Source organism: Notolepis coatsorum (genome assembly GCF_963971535.1).
Source record: "Notolepis coatsorum genome assembly, chromosome: 14".
In the NCBI taxonomy this organism is placed as follows: domain Eukaryota; kingdom Metazoa; phylum Chordata; class Actinopteri; order Aulopiformes; family Paralepididae; genus Notolepis; species Notolepis coatsorum.
Genome location: NC_140178.1, coordinates 65,418,341 through 65,445,253, shown reverse-complemented (window position 1 = coordinate 65,445,253; position 26,913 = coordinate 65,418,341). Strand labels below are relative to the sequence as shown.

Genomic DNA, 26,913 nt, shown 5'->3' with positions numbered 1-26,913 from the left:
GCACCACTTCAATGTTAACGTTAATATCGCCTAATCTATGTTTTAAATTATGGCTATGTGTCTAATCTGCCCGTCGCTTATCAAAGACTCATTTTCCAGTCAACATTGTCGTAGCAGATTGTTTTTTTATCTGTCCATTTCCGTTTTCTAGCATTTTGAAAAGCACTAGTTTTCACGGAAAAAGAAAGACATTCCATGATAATCGCCCTTTACTGGAATATTCTAGAACGTTGTAATTTTTCGGCCTATTTATGAATTGTTTTCAAATAAACGCTAGATTATCGATAGTATATGTGTGCGCATGCACGCTCGTGCCGCGAGCTGAAAATCGATTCTCCTAGTTACTGACCGCGCGCACAGTCAAACAGCCATATCACATAATCACATAAAAGCTTATATCTCCGTGAAAACGGATCTGATTATCCTAAGACTGGTAACATAGATTCCTTACCTGAGATCAGATGGTATCCAAATGGATTATTCCAATTCCTGATCGCCATTCGAAAAAATCTATCCTTTTATTGATCCACGTGTATACTGTAAAAACACATAATCCCCGCTGCTCTGAGGCTCCAGAGTGAAACTGATAGACGGCGGTTGCATGAGTGAGAAGTAAAACGTGGATTCCGTTTTTTTTTTCTCATTCATTTTCATTGAGTTCAATCCAAAAGGGTGAATTACCATCTGGGAGACGATAGGGGGCGCTTTTTCACATCTGAGCGCCTGGAGTGGCTGATTTTCCAACGGTAGACTTGGTTGATGAAATATGATTTCAGATCGTTAATAAAAAAAAGAAAAGAGAAAATACGAGAATTCTCGTGAGTGGGCATTCAACCTGCAGGGGGTAAACCCGAGAAAACTCGGGTTGGGCAATCAAAGTGTTAAAAACAGTTACAACAGGAATCATAGAGAAATTATATCAGACATTTAAATTCTGTAAGGGAAGGAAGAACTTCCAGCTTTAACTTTGACTGAATGTCATTCCAGGACTTTGGGGCTGCATCAGAGAATGCTGTCCTGCCGAGTCATGTACTAGTCTGTGGTACTTTAAATGTGATACAGTTACTAGATCGTGTTTGATGGGCTGGAGCATTCCTGTCCAACAGGGCAGCTGTATACGGTGGCTGTTTGCCGGTCAATTCCTTGAAAATGTACAAGAGCCACGCTGTTCTGCGGCTCGGCAATGAGTGGGTTTGGCTCGGATTACATGCCTGACAAGTAAAATGTGGAATCCGGCCTCTTTTTTTCCCATCCATTTCATTCAGTCCAATCCAATGGGGTGCAATACCACCCGGAGAGACGATAGGGGGCGGTATTTTCCCTGTTCAAGCTCAGACAGATCCCTACTGGTAACGTGAGGCTAGATTGATGAAAAATGAATGGAAATCGAAAAAAAATAACGATTAAAAACTAGATTTCTCGTCGGTTGGCACTCAACGTATGGCATGAACTAATGCGATTTCTTGTCGTTGGCACTCAAAGTGTTAAAGCGCCTCTGCGGATGACCTTGGCTCACAAGCCCTGCTCCTATCAACCACTCTGGCTCCCTGCCCAGATCCTGCTCTCGCTTGTCTGTCTCTTAACTCATCTGATACACAGTATAACATGTTTAAAGTTTAAACCAATATCTATATAGATATGTATTTTACCTCCATGTTATAATCAAATGAAAACCATTGGTTTCCTTCATTAGTCTATGCCAGTGGTTCTCAAACTTTTTACACCAAGTACCACCTGAGAATGTAGCTGGCTCTCCAAGTACCACCATATGACCGGCGTTAAAATACAGTCTATTCAGCTATGCACAGTTCACGCAGGAGGCAAATGTATTCCTGATACCATTATTTATTGTTAACTTTTGTCAGACACAGCCACAATGTACAAAGAGATAGCACTAGAACTACACTTCCACACAACTCATCCAATGCAAGGGGCATTGAGAACATAATAACTAACATTCTCACATAGCAAGTGAGAAAATTAAGAACAACTGTATTTCAGCAAATGTACTTAATTATCTCTCTATCTCTCTCTCTCTCTCTCACTCTCTCTCTCTCTCTCTCTCTCTCTCTCTCTCTCTCTCTCTCTCTCTCTCGCACAGCAAGCAATTGTCCGTCATTCTCTCTCTCTCTCTCTCACTCACACACACACACACACACACAGGGCCGCCTCAAGGGGTGTGCGAGCAGTGCGGTCGCACAGGGCCTCGCGGGAAGGGGGGCCTCGCAAAAAAAAATATATATATTTTTTATTAATTTTCTTTATTATTTTTTTTTCTTTTTTTTGTATTTTTTTGTGAGGCCCCCCTTCCCGCGAGGCCCTTTTTCATCACAGACCTAAAATCTAGTTTTGCTTATATGCTTATATATTTCACATTAGACACGTTTGTAGAATGTGTCTGACTTGTTCCTGGGTCTGCAGTCCTGCAGACATACTCACTATTGGAGCTCAGTTTCAACGAAGGGAGTGGTTTTACTTACATCATGTGTAGACAGTGTAGTACACCGGCGTGGCGGCGTGAGTCAGCTGCGTTTGACTATTTCGCGCGTGCAGCTTTTGACTATGCTTAGTTATGCCAGCCAAGACGAAGAAAGAGGTCGGTCATTATCAGTCGGTCGGTCACCAAGGAACGTTGACGAAAGGCCTCTCGCTAGCGGGACAAATGGCCGGAGCCTTGTCATGGTATAGCCATGATGATGTCGGCTAGTAGCTAGCTTAGCTAAAGGCTAACTAGCGTTAGCTAACCTATTCAGAGGAGCGAGGCGAGGCGAGTGGATGTCTTTTCAAAAGAAGGAGAAGAGAACTTGTGAGCAGATAAATCTGTTAGGCAGCAATACGCCGAAAGGTGTCCAGTCTGCCGGAAAGTACTCGAAGAAGAAGAAGAAGAAATTACACCGTGGGGCCAAGAAAGTGTCTCCTTCCAACTTTACCATTGGCGCCGCCGCGTTGATACTGCGTTATGGTGAGTCAACCTATGATTATATACCCGCCGTGGACCTGACCTATCTCTCTTTCTCTCTCTCTGGAGCCAAACTGGTCGACTAGCTAATACTACTAGTAGCTAACGGTGTGTGCCTGGTGAGAGCACCTGGCTGTATGCAGTTAGCCAGTTAGCTGTTTAGCGTCAGCTGGGAACGTTCGTTTGATGCTATCAGTTAGCCTTGAGAATAGCAGGCCCTTTGACAGAAGATGTAGTCGGGCCTGCACCATGACAAGGCTCTGGCCATAGCTTATTTGTCCCGACAGCGAGAGGCCTTTCGTCAACGTGGAGACCTGTGTTGCGGCCTTTCGCCCTGCGTTCCTCGTGCAGGTAAGATTAATGAAAATGTCATGACATTACCCCACTCTTCCTTCCTTCCCCTCCCGAATGTTTTGTTAATAACGATGTTTTTTTCCAGGCAAAACATATGCTACTTCACAACATTTGGAGATACGACATGTGCTGTGTGTGAATGGTCGTTTGTGTAGCTTGGGTAGCGTTGGGCCATTGGCCAAAGCTGTGTGTGGCCTGGTGTCACAGTACCTGGCTAGCCTATTTAGCTGATGTCGGCCATTGGCTCCTTGCTGCTTTGGTTTCTCTGGTATAGACCCTCTTCTTGTTGGATTTAAGTGTTGATCTTTGTCCTTTTGAATATGTCATACATGCTCTAGTCTCTCTCTAACACACACACACATGACAAACACACATGTTCTCTCTCTCTCTCTCTCTCTTTCTAACACACACAGTCTGCCTATGGCGGCTTTTCTCGATGGCTAGGCTGTGCTCAAGGATCTTCAGTCACAGTGCTCAGGTATTCTGCCACTGTGTATTCTCTGTTTAGGGCCAAATAGCATTTCAATTTCTTTCCAATGTCTCTCTCTCTCTCTCTCTCTCTCTCTCTCTCTCTCTCTCTCTCTCTCTCTTGGATTTAAGTGTTGATCTTTGTCCTTTTGAATCTGTCATACATGCTCTAGTCTCTCTCTAACACACACACACATGACAAACACACATGTTCTCTCTCTCTCTCTCTCTCTTTGTAACACACACAGTCTGCCTATGGCGGCCTTTCTCGATGGCTAGGCTGTGCTCAAGGATCTTCAGTCACAGTGCTCAGGTATTCTGCCACTGTGTACTCTCTGTTTAGGGCCAAATAGCATTTCAATTTCTTTCCAATGTGTCTCTCTCTCTCTCTCTCTCTCTGTACACTGTATATTGACTGTAGAACGGGAGCTCTCTCTCGCTCTCTCTTTTGCTATATGTTGACTGTATCATGCCCCGCCTCGGGCAGCGCTATTATTTAAGAATATGTTGACTGTATAAAAAAAAAAAAAATAAAAAATACATATATATATATAATTTGTTTTATTTAATTTTTTTTACCTTTGGGGGGGGTGGGGGGGGGGGGGGGGCCTCGCGTTAAATCTCGCACAGGGCCTCGCATTTCTCCCAGGCGGCCCTGCACACACACACACACACACACCCACACACACACACACACACTCGATAAACAACATGATTTGGACGCATATACCATTATACAAGCTGAAGATGGACCGGGTAAATCGACATCCCATAATGGTAAAATTTCTACTCTACGATGATCGCCCAACGGCGCGCGGAGACTGGGGTGAGTTTTAGCGTGTAAAGTTACCGTCTTCGATACTAACTGCTATTATCAACATTTGACCCACATTAGATGATTGGTATAACGCTGCCCACGGAATTATAAACGCCCCCTAGCCCATCCGGTCAACATCAGATGACGTGTAGTAACTTCTAGAAGTACGTTTAGTTGGAATTTTTTATATCGCGCTGATTGCCATAAAACTGTATTGCATCATCAATATAATGTATTTGGGGCTATAGATCACGTTCTGGAGAAAGCTGCAGAAAGAGATGAAAACATACTTATACATTAGACCATACTTTACTATGAATATGTGAATGAAAAAGTTTAACGTTGCTACACAATGAACAATACATATAGGACTTTGAATGGGCCCTAATAATGGCAATGTAGCAATAGAATTTAAAAAGTTATAGCCCTGCAAAGAAGGGGACTTTCTCTATAGACAAATAGAGCCGGCAACCTACGGTTGATAATGAATTTAACCCATGGCAGCCAAAGTGTTAAATGCCAGTTTGTGTGATGGCATCACAAATTATTGTTAAAAAAAACACACAAAAAGTAAAATATTTTCAATATATCAAATGCAAAGTACATTTTTCTGGGGGGGATTATTACAGGCTAGGCATGTGTCAATGATTAGCAGCAACACATATTTTGATGGATTTTTTGTAATGTCAGATTTAACACTTTTTATCTGACATTACAAGAAATCTAAAAATAAATGGTTATGATCAGGGCTGAAGTTGAATTAAAGATGTATGACTGTTTAGACTGCATTACTCTCTGTCACAGTGATCTCCTGGTTGTTCCCCACTTAGATTATCTAACTATCGCACCGCCGCAACCAGAAACACTGGCCTGGCCTGCTTCTAAGTTCAGTGGCCTGACTGCAAAAAAAATTAAAATATAAAATAAACATTTCCAAAAAAGCAATTTTTTTTTTTTTTTTAGCTTTTTTGGAAATGTTTTCAAGTACCACCAGCAGTACCATCAAGTACCACTAGTGGTACGCGTACCACAGTTTGAGAACCACTGGTCTATGCAGTAGAAGGGAGTGATCGACTGTATCGAAGGTGTTGTGAAGGATCAGATTAAACCGAATATATATATTTATTTATGGATATATATTTAATAGTATTTGTATATCGTTTGATATCCCCTGTATATTCCTTGTACATATACACTGAATATCCCTTTAGTCTACTAACAGCCCATAATAGTTTCATTCTACCATTGGACGAGAACCTGGCGCCAGCAGCCAAGCCCCTTGGTTCAAGTTCAATCGTGCCGACGAACATGTCGTTACAAGCCCGGTTCCGCGTAGGAATACGTCTGGCGAAATACGAATGGTACTATTTGTTCACAGCGCATATATATATGGCGCAAGTAAAGTAGAACTTTCTTTTAGTCCATTAGTCCTTTACCCTCCAACCTAGTAACAGACGTGAAGCCTCACCCACGACGCACGTGTGGTGCAGTATGGCCTACTTGGCCTCAGAATAGGCATTGAGACATCGTGTGGATTAATAGTTGAATTGTCATAGTTTGGCACTATACCGTCGAGTGGGACGTATTTCTATTAAGTTAATAATAGTCTATTATGTATGGTGCATCGTTCGGTTAGAGTTATAAAGTGAGCAGTACCCCCATCGTTCCTGACGTTATCTGGAGTCTTAACCAGGCTGGGCAGACCACGTGTGGTGCTTGCATCCGAGGAGCTCCGGGCCAGGACGAGTGGACCTGTACATTGGATTACTTCACCCGGACGACGTCGAGCCCTACACGGCTTGGATTATCTACGTGCTTTGGGTGCTTTGATTATGCCATGGATAACAGCCAACACTGCTGAGTGTTGGAACTACCCCCCGAGAGGAGTCCAGGTGAGACGGCGCTCTACCCCGAGTGAGGTCGCCTCACGTCTCTTCGTTGTGGACCGGCAGCTACCGTCCACCAGAGGGCCCAGCTGTATTCATCTGCGGACCGAGGTTCTGTGGGCACCGTGTTCAGCACTCTGAATTCTCCCAAGAAATCGTCGGCCAGATGGGATACCGCCAGCAGCTCTCCTAACCCCCCCCCCTACTGACTTACAACCAGCGGGACCCCCCCCCTTTAGTGTATCCAGCTATAATCATTTAAGTACCATCGCTATAGTTCCCTAAAGAACCAGGTTGTATACTTGCTCCCTGCGTAACCAGAGATTGGACATTCAATGTTGATTTACCTACGAATACTAATTTGCCTTACAAGTGCATTTCAAATCATAAATGTCATTAAGTGAACGTTGTATATACCCTTTGCTATATAAAATATTCGATTTATACATTTGTGTGGACTTCGTTTCATCAGGTGGGAAAGTGTTCATCATATCTATATCATGTACTGGATGGCCAGAAGTTAAAGTACAAGCGGTAGTGGTTTAATGATACCATACTTATCAATACAGTCAGGGAATTGTACCCCTCAGTTACAATTGGTCCTTCGAGCCGGAGGGTAACTAGTGTAATATTAATATAGTGTTATTAATATTGAAATGGCCTATGATGAACACTCCACGAAACGGTCCTCCTAACGTAGAACGCCCGCAGCGCAGACGACAGCCACCTCAGTACTTAGAGGATTACGCTGTCAGTCAACTACCTAGCCTTCGACAAACGGTAAACGCGGTAAAAGTAGAAAGTAAAATTATGTCTGACCTTAACGACCAGGTTTCCCCGACCACAGAGGCCCTAGTGGGTTCTAATGTAACTGACCAAGCTCACGGTGGGGACCAGGAGGGAGCTGACATGCCTTTACCCCCCGCCAATACCGAAGAAGTAGTCCCCGACCAGCCCCGGGAGGAAGACAACCCTACAGAGAGAGAACTCTGCACGGAAGAAGAGGAGGAGAGCGCCGAGGAAATAGAGCTCCGGGACTCCCCAACGAGTACCGTCAGGAGCGGCTCACCTCAACAACCGTCTTCCCCCAGCGAAGCGGAGAGGATGCTATCACAGGCGTTCCTCGTCAGCCTGACAGCCTCTACCGAACGCGATCGACTTCAGGGTGAACGCGATCGACTTCAGGGTGAACGCGATCGACTCCAAGCACAGACGCTTAGCGAGCGCGAACATTCTACCATTGAAAGAGAACGCCTCCAAGCGCAGCAACGGAGCGAAGAAGAGCGCATACGTCTGGAGCTGAGACGCCTTCAGACGGAAGAGAATATAGCAAGAGACCGGGCCGACACCCAGCGCGCCGCTGACGGTGCTTAAAGAGAGGCAGAGCGCGACCTCGCTCTCATCCAGCGCGAAACCGAGCGCGACAGACTACAGGGCGAGCGCGACAGACTACAAGCCGAGCGCGACAAGTTACAAGCGCAACTAATGGAGCAGCTGATCCTCAAGGCAACACCCTCTCCCTCCGCCAGGGGTTCAAGGAACTCGTCGAGACAACAGTCAAGGGCAGCGTCTCCTAACCGAGCAAGCGACCCTGAACTTGACCAACAGACCAAGCCTATACCCCCCGCAGACCCCCTTCCCAGACCGGTCCAAGCGAGACCCAGCTACAAGGAAGGAGCGGCATACACTGCGGAGAAGCTAAATAAACGACTACAGGATCTAGAGGACCTGATAGAAGAAGAAGAGGGAGAGGAGGAGAACCAAGCCCGACGACAGCACAGTACTCCACCGGACCAGGAGGTCCAGTACAGCCCAGGCTATACCCCCGCGGCGCTGCGCTACAGACCCCCGACTCTATTCACGGGTGAGCATGACGCACGACCAGCCCCGAGGAACAGCACCTGGACCAGCGGGCCATGGTACCCTGCCAGTACCAGCCCACAGAGAGGCGCAAGAGGAGACTCGCCTAGGAGGTCTCTCCCCCAACGCTCGCCGATGTATCAGCCATCCACGGCGTCATACATTGCCACGCCGACGTTTCCAGACTTCACCTATGAGAATCGAGCACAGTACACGGAGCTCCGGATGTGCTTAGAGACAATGATGGTGGATGTCGCTGATGAACGTCACAAGTATGCAGTATTACTGAAGCACCTGAAAGTACCGCGAGCGCACAATATAGCGCTAGCCTATGCCACCTCTACGACCCCATACACCGCGGCTCTAGCAGCGCTGGACCAGAGATATGGACGTATATGGGATTACGTAGTCCAAGAGATAAGGCATATTGATCGCCTACCCCCAGCAACAGACAATCGCTCATTAGACGACCTGTCTATAAAAGTGCAGTCCCTGGTAGGGATGCTGGGAGCGCAACGGGAAAAGGGCATGCACGAGCTATACGCCAACTCTAACGTCGAGAGGATTTTAGAGAAGCTGCCACCCGCAAGACAAGAGCGTTTTAGGCGGCAGAGAGACCACCGTGATCCTAACGGTCCCGAACCATCCCACCTCGATCTAGCCGACTTCCTGGCGAGAGAAGTCAGCAGCTTACGACTGGATACGTTCGTGCGGAGCACGCCAAGCTCCAGAGAGGGACCCAGGAGAATAAACGATGGAAGAAGATCGGTAACTGTCATGCACCAATCAGAGTCAGTACCGAGCAGTAAGAGCCACAGTACCCCCTCGAGAAAAGAGAAGTGGAAGATGGTGTGCCCCTACTGCGAGAAGGAACACTGGCTGTCACAATGTGACCTGTTCACAAAGATGAATGCAGAACAAGTGAGTCAATGGATAAAGTCCAACAGGCGCTGTTACCGATGTGCGCGCAGTCACATGGCAGCCGAATGCCGCCTAAAGAAAAGGTGCAGTCGGTGTGACGGAGCCCATCTAGATGTACTACACGACAGTAACAGAAGAAGGCCTGCACCTGCACCATCGAGCAGCACCAAGGCAAGTGTCATGTACATTGACCCCGCCAGCAGCAGCGGCGCCCAAGTGCTCTTAAAGGTAGTCCGTGTGACATTGAGCTACCAAGATAAAGTCATGGACACTTACGCCGTCCTTGATGACGGGTCAGAGAAGATTCTTCTGCTCGCGTCCGCTGCGGCCCAGCTGGGACTGCGGGGGAGCGAGAACCAAATGACGATTCGGACAATAAGAAGAGATTTAAAGACGATAAAGGGCGAGAATGTCTCCTTCACTATCGCAGCAAGCGGGCAGCCAGAGCGACGGTATAGGATTACAAATGCTTTCACCAGCCAAGAAATAGGACTATCGCAGTACACCTACCCCATCGCCAAGCTGATGGATAAATATGTGCACCTGCGTCAACTACCTATCCCGCTCATAGACGGCGCCACCCCGACCCTGCTGATAGGCTCCGACCATGCAGACCTCATCGTCCCGATAGACCGGGTCCATACAGGACCCCGAGGCTGTCCTGCAGCAGTCGAGACCCGCCTAGGGTGGACACTACAAGGCCCCCTCGCTAAATCTCTCAACCGAACAGCAGCCACTAGCTGCCTCCACTCCAGAACGACAGAAGAAGACACCACTCTCCTGCAGCATGTCGAGAGGCTATGGACACTAGAGACAATGCCCTTTAAGAACGAAAAGAAAGACATTCGTTCTAAAGAAGACATTTATGCCATCAACCTACTCGAGCAAGGGACAAAGAGAGTCACAGTCGGCGGAGTGATGAGATACGCAACTCCACTCCTGAGGCGAGAGGGAATGCCCACCTTTCACGCAAAGAAAGACGCCACGGAGCGGTATCTATTGAACACAGAGCGGCGCCTAGCCAAAGACCCCGCTCAAGAGAGTGTGTACCGCGCTGAGATTGAGAAGCTAATCACAGCGGGACACGTGACAAAGATTGACATTAAAGAGGCCGATCAGACGACCGAATCATGGTACGTGCCGCACCACAAGGTCCACCACAACGGCAAGGATCGCATTGTGTTTAACTGTAGCTACCAGATCGGATCCCAAAATCTGAATAAAGAGCTCTTGCCCGGCCCCACACTCGGCCCCTCTCTACTAGGCGTGCTACTACGCTTCCGCCAGGACAAGGTGGCTATCAGCGGGGATATCAAAGGGATGTTCCTGCAGGTGAGACTAGTGGAGGAGGACAAGCCCCTGCTGCGGTTCCTATGGAGAGAGAGGATCGGAGATGAGAACCCAGCCATCTACCAGTGGGAAGTACTCCCCTTCGGAACCACATGCAGCCCGTGCTGTGCTACATTTGCACTACAGAAACACGTCGCAGAGGACCCAGCAGCAGATGAAGAGGTCCGACACAGTGTGAAGAACAGTTTCTACGTGGACAACTGTTTACAAAGCGTTTCGACTCAAGAAGAAGCCGAGGCTCTCCTAATCAAGCTACGCGCCTCCCTGATCAAAGGCGGCTTTGATCTCAGGCAGTGGGCCAGCAGTGACCCGCACGTATTGCGCAGCCTCTCCCCCGCGGACAAGGCTGCCAGCAGCGAGACCTGGATGGCGACCATCCCAGGAGAAGCCCAAGAAATGACACTAGGACTAGTCTGGCGCTTCAAAACAGACTCGCTCCACTATAGACACAAACCCCTGACCACGGAGCAGGGAAGGTCGACGGCGATACCGACCACCAGACGGAGTGTGTACAGAACACTCGCCAGACAATATGACCCGTTGGGATGTATTCTACCTTACACCACCAGGGCAAAGATGATTGTACGAGCACTATGGGACAAGGACCAGGGCTGGGACGACCCAATACCCGCACACCTTGCCTCCACATGGAGAGAGTGGGAGACGGAACTCCGCTCACTCCCAGGCGTCAATATACGCCGCAGCTACTTCCCACCCACAGTGAGGCCAGAGACATGCAAGATGGATCTACACGTCTTCAGTGACGCCTCAGAAGTAGCCTATGGATCGGTGGCCTACCTGCGTGCCCAAGAGAAGGGAGGAGAGATACACACTGCTTTCATCCTGGCTCGCTCAAGAATAGCCCCACGAAAGCAACAATCTATCCCGCGTCTAGAGCTCTGCGCAGCCCTAGCAGGAGCGCATCTAGCCACGTTAATCCAACGTGAACTCACCATTCCGGTGCACAGAACAATCTTGTGGTCAGATTCCACGACAGTACTCACATGGATCAAGTCTGATTCATGCAGATACAAGGTCTTCGTGGGAGTCAGAGTCACCGAGATTCAAGAGTTAACAGAAGCAGCGAGCTGGCGGTATGTGGACACCAAACACAACCCAGCTGACGTCATCACCCGGGGAATGTCCCTGGATGACCTCACCCGTCGCAACATCTATAGTGACGGACCAGAATTCCTCAAGCTCCCGGAAGAAGAGTGGCCTACGCCCACCCCACGGGAAGCAAGTAAAGAGGAGGCTGAGAACAAGAAACCTATGTTCTGTGGACTGAGCACAGTCGCCTCCACAGACCCCAACATAGATGATTGCATTACCCTACAGAGTGCGCAGCTAAAGACATTCCTGTGGCACCACCCAGAGATTCAGTCCACTGCCGACATTTCAGCAGCTGACTACGAAGAAGCAGAGCTTCTTCTACTACAACGAGCCCAGAGAGACTCGTTCCCCGACGAGCTAGACTGTCTACAGGGAGGAAAGCCCGTCCCATCAGACAGCAGACTGCTCCACCTGGCACCCGAGAGTGACGCCCATAATCTCATCAGAGTGGGTGGTCGTCTGCGGAGAGCCCCCGATCTACCGGATGACGTTAAGTACCCGATAGTCTTGAACAGCCGACACAAGGTCACAGAGCTGATCATAAAGAAATACGACGAGGATGTACACCACGCAGGAGCAGAGAGAGTCTTCGCGGAGATCAGACGTCGCTATTGGATACTTCAAGGAAGAGAAGCGGTGCGACGCTTCCAGCGAACCTGTCTAGACTGCCGAAAGTGGCGCGCGCAGCCCAGCATACCCCGGATGGCTGACCTACCTCCCTGTCGCCTCCGACTCGGCGACAAGCCATTCCACTCCACAGGCATGGACTGTTTTGGCCCGTTGTATATAAAGAAAGGAAGAGGAACCGAGAAGCGGTGGGGTATTGTATTCAAATGCATGACCACCAGAGCGATACATATCGAACTCCTTCCGACCATGAGCACAGACTCATTCCTTATGGCCTTCCGAAGATTCACATCACGGAAAGGAAAACCGTCTACATTGTTGTCTGATCACGGGACAAACTTCAAAGGCGGAGAAAGAGAGCTGAGAGAGAGCTTCCAAGCTATGGGCCCAGAACTTAAGACCCACCTCGCTCCATCTCAGATTGACTTCCAGTTTAATCCCCCGAACGCACCCCACTTCGGTGGAACCTGGGAACGAGAAGTACGTTCTATAAAGACAGCCCTGTACGCCGTGCTTGGGGCCCAGACTGTGGCGGAAGAAGTCCTAATGACAGTCCTCACGGAGATCGAGGGAGTATTGAACTCCAAGCCCCTCAGCTACGTCTCCAGTGATGTAGCAGATATCGACCCAGTCACCCCCAACACACTCTTGATGGGGCGGCTAGACCCCGCGCTACCCCAGACAATGTACAGGCCTGAAGAAGCGAACGGCCGAAGAATGTGGAGGTACAGTCAAGTACTAGCTGACAAGTTTTGGAACAGCTTCCTACTCCACTACCTACCGTCTCTACAGACCCGCCAGAAGTGGGTAAAAGAGAGAGACAATTTGACAGAAGGAACAGTCGTCATGATTATCGACCAGTCACTACCCAGAGCTATGTGGCCTGCTGGCCGCGTAAGCAAAGTGATCACCGGTGCCGATGGCAAGGTCCGAGCAGCTGAAGTACTCGTCCAAGGGCGAACTTACACACGACCCGTGGCGAGGCTAATAGAACTGCCCAGACTCCCAGACACTATCGATGATGACCATGACCCCATGACTTTGTGAGTTGACTGACCCTTACAGCGGACCTTGAGTGGTAGACAGTGCGGTTAATCTGTCTCTGCTTAGCTAATTAGGTGGGACTAATTAGGGGGCGGCTGTTGTGAAGGATCAGATTAAACCGAATATATATATTTATTTATGGATATATATTTAATAGTATTTGTATATCGTTTGATATCCCCTGTATATTCCTTGTACATATACACTGAATATCCCTTTAGTCTACTAACAGCCCATAATAGTTTCATTCTACCATTGGACGAGAACCTGGCGCCAGCAGCCAAGCCCCTTGGTTCAAGTTCAATCGTGCCGACGAACATGTCGTTACAAGCCCGGTTCCGCGTAGGAATACGTCTGGCGAAATACGAATGGTACTATTTGTTCACAGCGCATATATATATGGCGCAAGTAAAGTAGAACTTTCTTTTAGTCCATTAGTCCTTTACCCTCCAACCTAGTAACAGACGTGAAGCCTCACCCACGACGCACGTGTGGTGCAGTATGGCCTACTTGGCCTCAGAATAGGCATTGAGACATCGTGTGGATTAATAGTTGAATTGTCATAGTTTGGCACTATACCGTCGAGTGGGACGTATTTCTACTAAGTTAATAATAGTCTATTATGTATGGTGCATCGTTCGGTTAGAGTTATAAAGTGAGCAGTACCCCCATCGTTCCTGACGTTATCTGGAGTCTTAACCAGGCTGGGCAGACCACGTGTGGTGCTTGCATCCGAGGAGCTCCGGGCCAGGACGAGTGGACCTGTACATTGGATTACTTCACCCGGACGACGTCGAGCCCTACACGGCTTGGATTATCTACGTGCTTTGGGTGCTTTGATTATGCCATGGATAACAGCCAACACTGCTGAGTGTTGGAACTACCCCCCGAGAGGAGTCCAGGTGAGACGGCGCTCTACCCCGAGTGAGGTCGCCTCACGTCTCTTCGTTGTGGACCGGCAGCTACCGTCCACCAGAGGGCCCAGCTGTATTCATCTGCGGACCGAGGTTCTGTGGGCACCGTGTTCAGCACTCTGAATTCTCCCAAGAAATCGTCGGCCAGATGGGATACCGCCAGCGGCTCTCCCAACCCCACCCCCTACTGACTTACAACCAGCGGGACCCCCCCCTTTAGTGTATCCAGCTATAATCATTTAAGTACCAACGCTATAGTTCCCTAAAGAACCAGGTTGTATACTTGCTCCCTGCGTAACCAGAGATTGGACATTCAATGTTGATTTACCTACGAATACTCATTTGCCTTACAAGTGCATTTCAAATCATAAATGTCATTAAGTGAACGTTGTATATACCCTTTGCTATATAAAATATTCGATTTATACATTTGTGTGGACTTCGTTTCATCAGGTGGGAAAGTGTTCATCATATCTATATCATGTACTGGATGGCCAGAAGTTAAAGTACAAGCGGTAGTGGTTTAATGATACCATACTTATCAATACAGTCAGGGAATTGTACCCCTCAGTTACAGAAGGCCTTCGAAAGGTCTATGAATTGTGCTGCACAATGTTTTTTATTATCCAAGGCTGAGCTAATATCATTCACAACCAGTGTAATTACAGAGGTACTATGCTGGGCTCTGAAACCAGACTGATACTAAGCAGTGAGTTAATTGAAAGAAAATGTTTGAACTGATTGTTTACTAGTGACTCCAATACCTTTGCCAAACAGGGCAGCCTATGGGTCTATAGTTATCTAAATTAACTCTCTCACCGCCCTTATGTAGTGGCAGTACGCTAGCCGATTTCCACTCAAGAGGAAGCTTACCAGAGGCAACAGAGATATTCAATATGTAAGTCAACTGCTCAGTAATATTGATAAAGTAAGCCTCCAGGTCATCTTCACCAGTGGAGCACTTATTGTCTAATGCTACAACACTACTGCTTGATAAACCTCATCAAGTGTACATGGGAATGGGATGAGAGAAACATTAGAATGAGGAGACAATTGACCCTGACTATCAGTTGCAGCAAAATGCTGGTTAAATAACTGACATATGTCATTCTTATCAGAGATCTCATGGTTGTTGAATTCAACATGGGTGGGAAGGGAATTAGAGGATTTGTTTTTGTTTACATTTACTGCACTCCATAATTTTGCAGGATTAGAATATGCATTTGTAACTAGATCAAGGTAATAGTCTGTTTTTGCTTTTCTTACAGCATTTGTACACTTGTTCCTAATCTGACAAAAGGCAAGCCAGTGTCGAGAGTCACCAGAGCGTCTAGCACAAGACCAGGCCGAGCTCCTATCCCTAAACAATCAAGATAACCCAGGGCTAAACCATGGTATGACTGTCCTTAACACATTCCCGGCCATTGGGGGCCGTCTAATCTCACTCTATAAGGCCAGCATTTCAAAACAGACTTGCATTGTGTGTGAGGCTGTTTGTAGAGCTAAATCTATACTTTATAGTATTGCTATATCTGTACATTCTCATTGTCAATTGAGACCATAAACCGTCCCTTCAAAATGGCTTAAAGAAATTTTTTTCATCAATACGTTCTCATTTTATAGCCTCGTGAATATAAGCGTTATATGGGATTTGGACTAGTATATTTCCTGGAAGCGTATATCAAAGGCACACAAAGAGGAGAGAACCACCCCATATCGGGCACTCATGCCGGCCAACAAGCGACCTGCGTCTATGCCTTCTACATCGGGCATTCATGCTGGCTAACAAGCTGGGTGTCGTGGTATGGCGTTAGCACAACAATAGCTACCAAGCTAAGCTACGTTAGCTTCTAACAGTGTATACACAATATGTACAACGACACAATGATTTACATTATTACATATGGTAACGTGGTTGTGGCTTTTACAAATAGTGGTTAGCTTTAGAGATGGATGGCTATGATCACGGAGCAATAGTGCTGTTAGGTGAAACAGATAGAGCTTCATTCATCACTCGGCTAGTAGTAGCAAGGCTCTCTGCCTGCCGCTAGCTGTGTGTGACTCTCAGGCGTAAGCGGGGTAAGGGGGGCGTGCTAGCGTAGGGTCACATGGGCTTAGTGGCCAATCAGGCGAACCCGGAAACCGAAATCCGACTAAATCCGTTGCGGAAGTGATACACGCTTCCTGGAAGGCGAGATACAGGGTGCTAAGCTAATAACATTAAATCAAACAGCGTTTCGGCACTACAGAAGCTAGAGCTAAAACTCAAAATGCACATTGTCGGTATTCATGGTCCACCATGAATGCATGAAAGGGGGGGGGGGGGGGGGGGCGGGGGACGTCGTTTCTGATTATTGATTACCAATAATAGTTAGCCAATAATAAGTTAGCCTCAGTAGCCACATTCGCTGATCGCCTGGTTGGCTATCAAAGCAAGGCCCGATCAGCATGTAATTTACGTGAAAAAGATCTTACCGTGGGCCGGTTGGATCCCCAAAAGGATTTCCCAGTTATCGATCGCCATCTGGTAGATCGATATGTCCATTGGCTGATGATATATTCCTTTTACTGCATAGTGAATTCAGCGTCGCAAAAGGTATTCCAAGCTACAGGCTACACGTCTAGATTCCAGCTAACAGTAAACTCCATTCAAATTCAAAAGAAAGAGAACACCGTTCTGCCACAGGGAACACTGCATTATCGAGACAGCGCCCCTACGAGGATCTGGCCGGTAATGCACTTTTCAGAATTCCAAAAGTGGGGTAAATCTGCACTGCCGCTCGGTGACATTGAGTAGGTTATTAAAATGGAATAAAAGCCAAAACAACCTTGCCACGGACATGTCCGTGGTTGGCCCTCTACCGTTGGATTCGAAACATGGACATGTCCGTGGCCGGGCGGGAATGTGTTAATGCGAACCCTCTTGAATGGAGCATGTTTATTTACTACTGCATTAAATTAGTATATAAGTGAGTACAAGGCTACCTGAACATCAGGCTCAGACATGACATGACTCCAGTCACAGTCATTTATGTCACCCATAAACCTCTCTGTATCAACGTTTTTAAAATACCTCTTTGAGACCACTTTTTTTTTTATCAACTTGTTCTCCCCATTTTTCTATTTTTCTCCCTTCCCCAATTTCCTATTGTCCAATTCTACCCTCCCCTGTCTCGAACGTTGTTAGGCCATGCCTCCCACAAGCCGGCTGCAATGTGGACAAAGCCTTGCATCACGTGTCCCCTCCGGTACATGAGGAGGCAGCCGTAGCATCTTTTCACCTGAACAGCGCAATCTCTCAGCGGCGAGGGTCTTCGTGGGAGGGACACGCCGGCCCCGTCGCTTCCTGATTCTACTGTGCAGGCGCACCAACCGACCTGTAGGAGTCGCTGTCCACAACGTCCGATCCCCACCCACCAGCTTCCCACCCCCTAATACTGCCAATTGTATTAGTATGAACGACCAGCCAAGCTGGTAGCAACGGCGAGAGCTGGGCTCGAACCCAGCATCTCCTGCATTGGTGGCGAGCACCTTGCCCACTGCACCACCTAGCCAACCCTCTTTGAGACCACTTGAGACCCTGACTTCCTTACATGCACATCCCTTAGACAAGCAATAGGACAATGATCGCTCACACCTAGTTCAAAAACACCACTAGAAGGATATTTATCTACCTTATTAGTGAAAATAAGGTCCATCAGAGTGGACTTAGTGATCTTTGAGGTTTGGCCTAGTTGGTGCTACTATCAATTGGCTTAAGTTTAGGCCACACATTAAATTTTTAAGCTGCAAATAAACATCACTCACAAATTTTGGTCACCCATTACAAGCAACTCATCAGCAGAGTATTCAGAAAGCATGTTCACTAAAGTAGCAGTAGTATCTGAATCGTACGGTTATGTATATAACCATAGTTACATGAATGTAGTGACGCTCAGCGCCATATTGCACATACTTCACTCCAGTACTTGTGCACTGAATAAAAACTCACAAATGTACCTTTACCTATTAATGAGCCACGGCCCAAGACCCTCTCTGTACATACGGAAATGGAACCCTCCAGTTTTTTTTTTTTTTTTTTTTTAAACAAATAACTCAAATTTGCTCTGAAGTGTGTGTGTGTGTGTGTGTGTAAAAGGGAGATAGGGAGATATGTGTGTATGTAGGATTGATAACACAGTCCGCTGTAAATAGCTGACTCTACTTAAAACATGGCTGCAGCCAATTTTCTTTTTTTAAATAGAAGAACAGCGTGCACCACTGATACTAGAGCTGGCCAGCATTAATCAATGTAGCCTGTTTACCAAGGCTTTACCTTTACACTGAAAGGGATAAATAAATTCAGTAGTCTGTTTACCAAGACCGTAGCCTGTCTACCAAGGCTTTACCTTTACACTGAAAGGAATAAATAAATTCAGTAGTCTGTTTACCAAGACCGTATAGCCTGTCTACCAAGGCTTTTCCTTCACACTGAAAGGAATAAAAAAAATACGTAGTCTGTTTACCAAGACCGTAGCCTGTTTACCAAGGCTTTTCCTTTACACTAAAAAAAATAATAATAATAATAAACACACCAATTTTACCAGATTAGCCCAAAGCAAACCATTCAAACAATACAACAACATGAACTCATTATCCAATACTGTAGGTTTTTTGGAGGAGAGGCCCGGAGACTACTCACAGAAATGAAAATACTGAACCCAGAGCCAAAAACATATGTCAGCAAGATGTTTGCCTACCTTAATCCTGGTCTCTGAATTCAGTATTCGCCATTGATGAGCAGCTCCGTTGTTGCTTGGCCTCTTGACCTCTCCTGGCTGTAAGCTCGCCAATAATGTGGAGAAGATTTGGTTGTTCCTCGAATCAGGACAAAAGGATATTGAATATTAGACACAGGACAATGAGTTCAAACATCATGTATGGTATTTATTGAATAATCAGAAAGCATAATTACATGAATTATCGGGTGGTCCATGGATCACGACAAGCTTGTTGACAGCAATGCAGTATAGCAGAGTGGCCAAGGAGCTCTCTTTCCCTCTATTCTAGATGGTCTGATATACTGTCCGACCTAGGGTGTCTTCGCTGGCTGACCAATCAAGCGTGAGACACCTGTGTCCTTTCCCATATGATCCAGCTCGGACCAGGATGCATAGTTATGTAACAGGAAAAATGCACAGGCGCCCACCCCGCACTGACCAGCCACCTTGCTGGAGATAAGGGGGCCCCTGTAACCTTGGACTAAAAGCCTCTCAATGTAAAAGGAAACCTAGTGTCCTCAAATGTTTATGATACCGATTGTACTGTAATCCATTTATCCAACAGTTAGCTCACCCAGCTAGCACGCAAGCTAAGCAGCTATCACCTGAACTGTACACAAGAACATAATAAGCCACACTTCAGACAGGCCGCCGTCTGATTCCCTCCTCATCCTAAGAGAGTAGAGAAAAAGAAAAGTCAACACAGTTTTCAGAACGGTGATTTAACAGACATACAGCGGAGTCTGCACCATTCCCTTATGGGCTGCAGCCGACTTGAGCCTGGAGCTTCCGATAACGAAGATCCAAACTCACTTTTCCTCGTGTTTTGTCATGGTTTTTGCCTTATTTCACCTTTCTGTGAGGGACAGCTGTCTATTTTTGCTTTATTTCACCTCTCTGTGAGGGATAGCTGTCAATCCCTGTTCCCTGTGGTTAATTGCCTAATGGGTCGGCAGGTGTGTGGGCTTGATTACAGCTGATGCAGTGCAGCTGTGCCTATGGCCATGTGGAGTCTATTTAAGTTTGGAGATCGCAGTGTCAACTGCTTTTTCATTTCCTAGTGTTGGCTGTCCTTTTGGTCTTAGTGGAGGTTTATTGTTTTACTTTTTCCAATATAAACTCCTTTTATTAGGAGGTGTCCTTTTGGCTTATTTACTTTTATACTATACCTCTTTATTGAGAGTAGTCCTGTTTTTTGGGACTTGATTTATTTTCTTAATTACTCACTTTGAGATTTCCACCTGTAAAGGTTGTTTTCTGTTGTTTAATTGTTCCCCTCTCCTAAAATACCTGCGTAAGCAGTCTAGTGGTTGTCCGTTTTACGGATAACTTTAAGAGTCCCTGTTATCTGCTCATGACCCACACACACACATACTGTACACATATCCCTCACAGAATGAAAAAGCCATGACTGGGTCAGCAGATAACACAGGTCTCGAACAAGCACTAGCTGCGCAGCGTCAAGGATTGCTTTCACATGAGGAAGCTATCATACAATTACAACAACAACAAGCTCTCATGGTGCAACAGCATGGGGAGATGTATGAAGGATTGCGCAAGATGGATAGTTCCATGCGTGATTTGGCTGACCGCATAGCCAATGCACAATTACCTCCCCCTCACCAGAGCCCACCTAATGTCTCTCAAGCACTACTCACAGGCCCCCGGTCATTACCTTGTGAGGCTAAAGTCCAGCTCCCCTCACGCTTTAATGGGGAGTCAGGTAAATGCCGTGGTTTTCTGGCACAATGCCAAATAGTGTACAGAGCCCAGCCTTCTCGTTTTCAGTCTGAGGATTCACGTGTTGCCCTAATTCTATCCCTGTTGGAGGGACCTGCCCTCGATTGGGCTGTTCCACTCATACGGGCTCAGGCTCCAGTTTTCAACGACTCACAGGGACTCATGAATGAGATGGAGATCGTTTTTGATCATGAACTCTTTTTTGTATTTAATTTTTTTATTATTTTTTAAACAAACACATAAACAAACATGACAACACACGATAAGATATACAAGCATTAGTTGTCAGTGCACATCCAATGAAATCACATTTTAGTTAATTGTCTTATATAGGATATACCCTTAATACCTGTTATCTAAAAACCTACACACATATGCTCCAGCTCGTACCCCCCCCTTCCGGACCCCCCATTGGATAATCCATCCACTTTCCCTCGCTCCTAACCAGACATTACCATTATATGCTAGCTTTTATTTTCTCCACCACTTCTAACCACAATGTCATTTTGGAGTCATTGAGACCCAAAATTCTTGCTGTAGATATTTCTTGATAGATCACATCGAGATATGTAATAATCCAGACCTTTCGGCAAATTTTTTCCGGTTGGAACCATCGTGATGCTATCAGCTTTTTAGCCACTGTGATACCCGATAAAACCAATCTCTTTAGCTGTGGATGTACTGCACACTCAAAAACATCATTCAGCAGTAGTACAGAGGGGTGTACAGGTATATTCCAAGTTAAGAGATTTGATAGTTGCTGGGTCACCTCTTTCCAATTTCCAGCTCTGGCTGCAATTGTAGCTTACCACCACCGGTATGACTGTGTATGAACGAATAATGGACTCTGTGAAGCGCTCTGAGTCAGAGCAACAGTCAGTCAGAGAAGAGCGCTATATAAATCCAATCCATTATTATTATTATTAACTGGTGGGCAGTCCCAGTACATGTGCATAAATGTCCCCTCGTCCCCATTTGTACATAAGGAGCATTTGGAGTCTTGTATAAGACCAATTTTTTTCAGTCTTATAGGGGTCAAGTATGTCCTGTGAATATAGTTAAGATTGATTTGTTGATGGTCCGGGTTCCTTGATGTGAATCGAATATTTGCCCAGGCTTCTTGCCAATCAAAATCACTTTCCAGGTCTGGTATATCCCTCCTCCAGACGGAGTCTAGGTGGAGGGTTTCATATGAGGACGTTAGTAATTGATGATAAAAATCTGAAACAAAACCTCTTGATGTCTCTCTTTCATAGAAGAATTTGTGGTATCTGTGGTGTACAATTGGTATATTTAATGGAACACTGTGAGCCTTCAAACATGCCAATAACTGTGCGTAAAAGTAATATGTGGACTTGGTGAGATTAAATTTTTTGCGTATTTCATTGAAACTACAAAAACCCTGTTTATTGAAGACATCTCCTAATGAGTGTATGCCTTGCTTTTCCCATCTAGGGAATCTTATAGGTTGTTTTCCTATCCAGAGTGCATTGTTATTGAATAAGGGAGTATGATTATGCCATTTATGTAGGGTAGAATATTTTGTTTGTGTTTCGCGCCATATCCGGATCGCATGAGTGATTATGGGGCCAAATTTCCGTTCGCATTGCTTAATTGGTAATTTGGTGTATACTATGCCCTTCAGTTTATGTGGAGCTACTATATTTTCTTCTAAATTTCTCCAGGATACTAATGCTTGGGGATCAAACCATGTTGTTAGTGGTCTTAAAGTGTACGCCTTAAAGTAGTGGTAGAAATCTGGAAATGCCATACCTCCGTCTGCTTTGTTTCTCTGTGCGGTGGATCTTTTTATACGTGGTGGTTTGTTATTCCAAATAAATTTGTATGTGGAGGAGTGTAATTCTTTCCAGTAACCCTTTGGAGGGGGTAACGGTAGCATTGAGCTGAATAAGTTGATTCTAGGTAGGACGTCCATCTTGATTATTGATATACGTGCCTGTACTGAGTTTTTAAGTTTCGACCACCTGACAAGGTCGTATTTGATTTTGTTTTGGATTTTTATGTAATTGTGCTTCACCGTTTGGCTTATGGTGGGGAATATCTCAACTCCCAAACATCTAAATTGTTTTACCATCTGTATCTCTTTTGGGAGAGTTATATTTCTTTTTGCAGGGGCGTTAAGTGGGAGGAAGGCTGACTTCGGCCAATTTATCCTAAATCCCGATAGATCTCCAAAGTTCTCAATCAGCTTGAGAAGATGAGGCAATGCTGTGTTGGGATTTTGCATGAACAGTATTACGTCGTCCGCATATAAACTAATTTTGTGTTGTGTGCCCTTGATTATGATTGGTTCTATGGATTGGGATTGTCTTATATATTGTGCTAAAGGCTCTAATGATAGATCGAATAGTCCGGGACTAAGAGGGCAACCCTGTCTGGCTGAGCGTGATACCGGAAAGATTTTGGAGATGATTGTACCTGTTGTAATCATGGCCGATGGGTCTTTGTATAATACTTTAATCATATCAATGAATCCTTTTCCTAACCCCATCCTTTCTAATACTGCTCATAGATACGACCATTCCAACCTGTCAAAAGCTTTCATTGCATCCAGGGACAGTATCGCCTTAGGTGTGTTGTCTTCCTTGTACGTACGTGTAGTAATCGTCTTATGTTATCGGTGATCAAGCGACCTCTTATGAAGCCAGTTTGGTCCGGGTGAATTAAAGATGTCATATGCTTTTGTAGTCTGATGGCTAATACCTTAGAGTACAGTTTGATATCGGTTCCGAGGAGGCTTAAAGGTCTATAACTATCGCACTCGGTGGGGTCTTTGTCTTTTTTAAGGAGGACTGTTATGAGTGCAATATTGTCATTCTTATGGAAGTTCCCCTCCTTAACTGAGTATAAAATCATATTTAGTAATACGGGTCCAATTATGTCCCAACAAGAGAGGTACATTTCTGGTGGGATACCGTCTCTTCCAGGAGCCCTACCACTTTGCATTTCAGATATGGCCTCCCTAAGTTCATCTAGTGTGATCGGTGTTTCTAACTGTTTAGCGTCATCCTCTGAAAGTTTAGGGAGAATAATTTGATTAAGATATGTGTCCATTTTGTTTTGATCGAAGGTCGTTTCTGATTTATATAAGTCGGAGTAGAATTCTTTGAATGTATCGTTTATTTTTTCAGGGTCTGCTTCAAGTACTTGTTGTGCTCTAATGGTTGTTATATCTCCAAATTTTGCATTAATTCTTAATCGCATGGCTAATAGGTGACTAGGTTTAGAACCTTGGGAGTACTGCTGTTGTCTTGTGCTACGTATTTGTATTTCCGATTGTTGTCTGTATATGGCATTGTTTGATCATGAACTCTACGATAAAGAGGTCGCCATGAAGCTGACGTGCATGCACCAGGGCGCCAGTAGTGTAGCTGAGTTTTCCATCGCTTTCAGGACACTGGCTGGGGCTACAGGCTGGCCTGAGGGACCACTCATCACTTTGTTCACCAACGCGTTATCTAATCAGGTTAAAGATGCTTTGGCGGTTGTGGGATCTCCAGACACTTTTGACACACTGGTCACTACCGCCATACACGTTGATAACCGGATCAGAGACCGCGAGCGTGAGAGGCGGGGTCAACGTTTTCGTGTCCCGCTGGAGGAAGTTTCGTCCTTTCCTCCACAACCTTCAGTGGCCAGCTCGTCTGAACCTATGCAGGTGGACAGCACTTCTGTGCGTGACTCCAGGCAGACTGGTTCTCATGTGGACTGGTGCCGGTACTGCAGGAGAAAAGGTCACACGAGGGTGGAGTGTCTGAAACTGAAGGGAAACGGTCAGTCTCGCTAGTGGGCAGAGAGACACTAGTGAGACATCACATCACCCCCTTTCGAACCTTTTTGCCTGTGGTTTTAGGCTGGAATAGGCAGTCTGTTAAGGTTGACGCCTTTTTAGACTCAGGGGCAGTGGACAGTTTCATCGATTCCAGATGGGCTGAGGACTCTAAAATACCTGTACATTCCCTCCATAAGCCCTGTAGTGTCACGGCGCAAGATGGACGGCCATTGGGTACAGGCAGTGTCACCAAAAGAACCAATTATTTATCTCTGCGGGTTGCTTATGGGAACCATTCTGAGCGCATTCGATTATTTTTGGTGGATTCCCCCACGTATCCCATTGTGCTGGGTCATTCTTGGCTTAGTAAACACAAGCCACAGATAAATTGGGGTGAGGAGAGGGACACTGTCATGCAGTGGGGCTCCCAATGCCGTCACCGTTGTTTCCAAATTCCTCCGTCACCCATGAGTTATGATCAGTTTAGTGAGAGTGGTTGTGATCCTGTTGAAGCAGTGGGCGGTCTTGGTTTCCAGAGCCCACTCTCTCAACCATTGCACTCCCAGCCATCTGTCGATCAGGATGGGAGTTTGGAATGGGATCCACAGTTTGATTGGGACTCCCTCGGTGAGGAGGTTCTGGAGGAGGACAGTTTAGACAGTTTAGAGGCTCTGTGTGAGGACTTCTCCTCGCTTACCTGTACAGTTGACCCCCTCATGGAGAGCACCAACATCATGAGCGTGGAGTCACACCCGTTACCAGAAGGAGTTCCCACTGTCTATGCTGACCTCAGTGAGGTGTTTAGCAAACAAAGGGTTAGCATCCTGCCACCGCACCGACCTTATGATTGCGCCATCGAATTGCAGCCGGGCTCTATTCCCCCTCGTGGTTCCTTGTACTCGTTGTCGGTCCCCGAAAGCGCAGCTATGAACACCTACATCAAGGAGGCTGTGGCTACCGGTTTTATTAGACCTTCCACTTCACCTGCGGGTGCTGGATTCTTTTTCGTGGGAAAAAAAGATGGAGGACTGAGACCCTGCATCGACTACAGAGGTCTGAACAGCATTACAGTAAAAAACCGGTATCCCCTTCCCCTGATGAACTCGGCCTTCGAACGCCTCCAGGGGCATCCATTTTTACCAAACTTGATCTCCGCAATGCCTACAATCTGGTGCGCATACGCCAAGGGGATGAGTGGAAGACCGCATTCAACACTCCTAATGGTCACTACGAATACCCGGTGATGCCATTTGGTCTTACTAATGCCCCTTCAGTTTTTCAGGCGTTAATCAATGACGTGCTCAGGGAGATGTTGGAGAAGTTTGTTTTCGTCTACTTAGATGACATTCTGATATTCTCCAAGTCCATTTCTGACCATGTCAAACATGTCAGGCAGGTCTTGAGGTGCCTTTTTGATGCACGGTTGTTTGTGAAGGCTGAGAAGTGTGTCTTCCATGTCCGCTCTGTGTCCTTTCTGGGATTCATTGTATCTGAGGGGAGGATTCAAATGGACCCCAAGAAGGTGTCAGCAGTGACAGACTGGCCTACACCCGTCTCGGTCAAGCAGGTGCAACGATTCCTAGGATTTGCAAACTTCTACCGTCGTTTTATTCGTAATTTCAGTTCAGTGGTAGCACCTATCACTGCACTCACCAGGAAGACAGCACCTTCCCATTTCCAGTGGACTCCCAAGGCTGAGGCAGCGTTCATTGAGCTTAGGAGAAGGTTCAGTTCTGAGCCTATCCTCATTACTCCTAACCCATCCCTGCCATTTATCGTTGAGGTGGATGCTTCTGAGCTTGGAGTCGGAGCTATTCTGTCTCAACGCTCATCGTCCGACGGTAAGGTACACCCATGTGCATACTATTCATGTGGGCTCTCGCCGGCTGAAAGAAACTATGATGTTGGGGACAGAGAGCTGTTGGCGGTCAAGTTGGCATTGGAGGAGTGGCGCCATTGGCTAGAGGGAGCTGAACACCCATTCACAGTCTGGACAGACCATACAAATTTGGAATATATCCAGGGTGCTCAGAGGAGAAACTCGCGACAGGCTCGCTGGTCACTGTTTTTCTCTCGGTTTAATTTCCTCCTGACGTACCGTCCCGGGTCTAAAAATATCAAGCCGGATGCTCTTTCCCGGTTATATGATGGATCAGAAGAGGACCGTCCTCCTGAGCCCATTGTTCCTGCAGGACAGATCCTAGCTCCTGTGACATGGAGCATTGACTCTGCTGTGCGGAGGGCACAACGTTTGGAACCAGATCCGGGTGGGGTGCCCCCGGGTCGGTTATTTGTACCAAACAGCAT

The 26,913-nt window shown here is 46.6% G+C and overlaps 1 protein-coding gene across 1 annotated transcript in view; it reads left to right on the top strand.

Annotated features, from left to right (window-relative positions):
* Window positions 1–26,913, top strand: part of fscn2a (fascin actin-bundling protein 2a, retinal) — a gene marked incomplete at both ends in the record, with an annotated part of 88,554 nt that overhangs the window by 46,667 nt on the left and 14,974 nt on the right. The gene's annotated exons all lie outside the window — the stretch shown is intronic.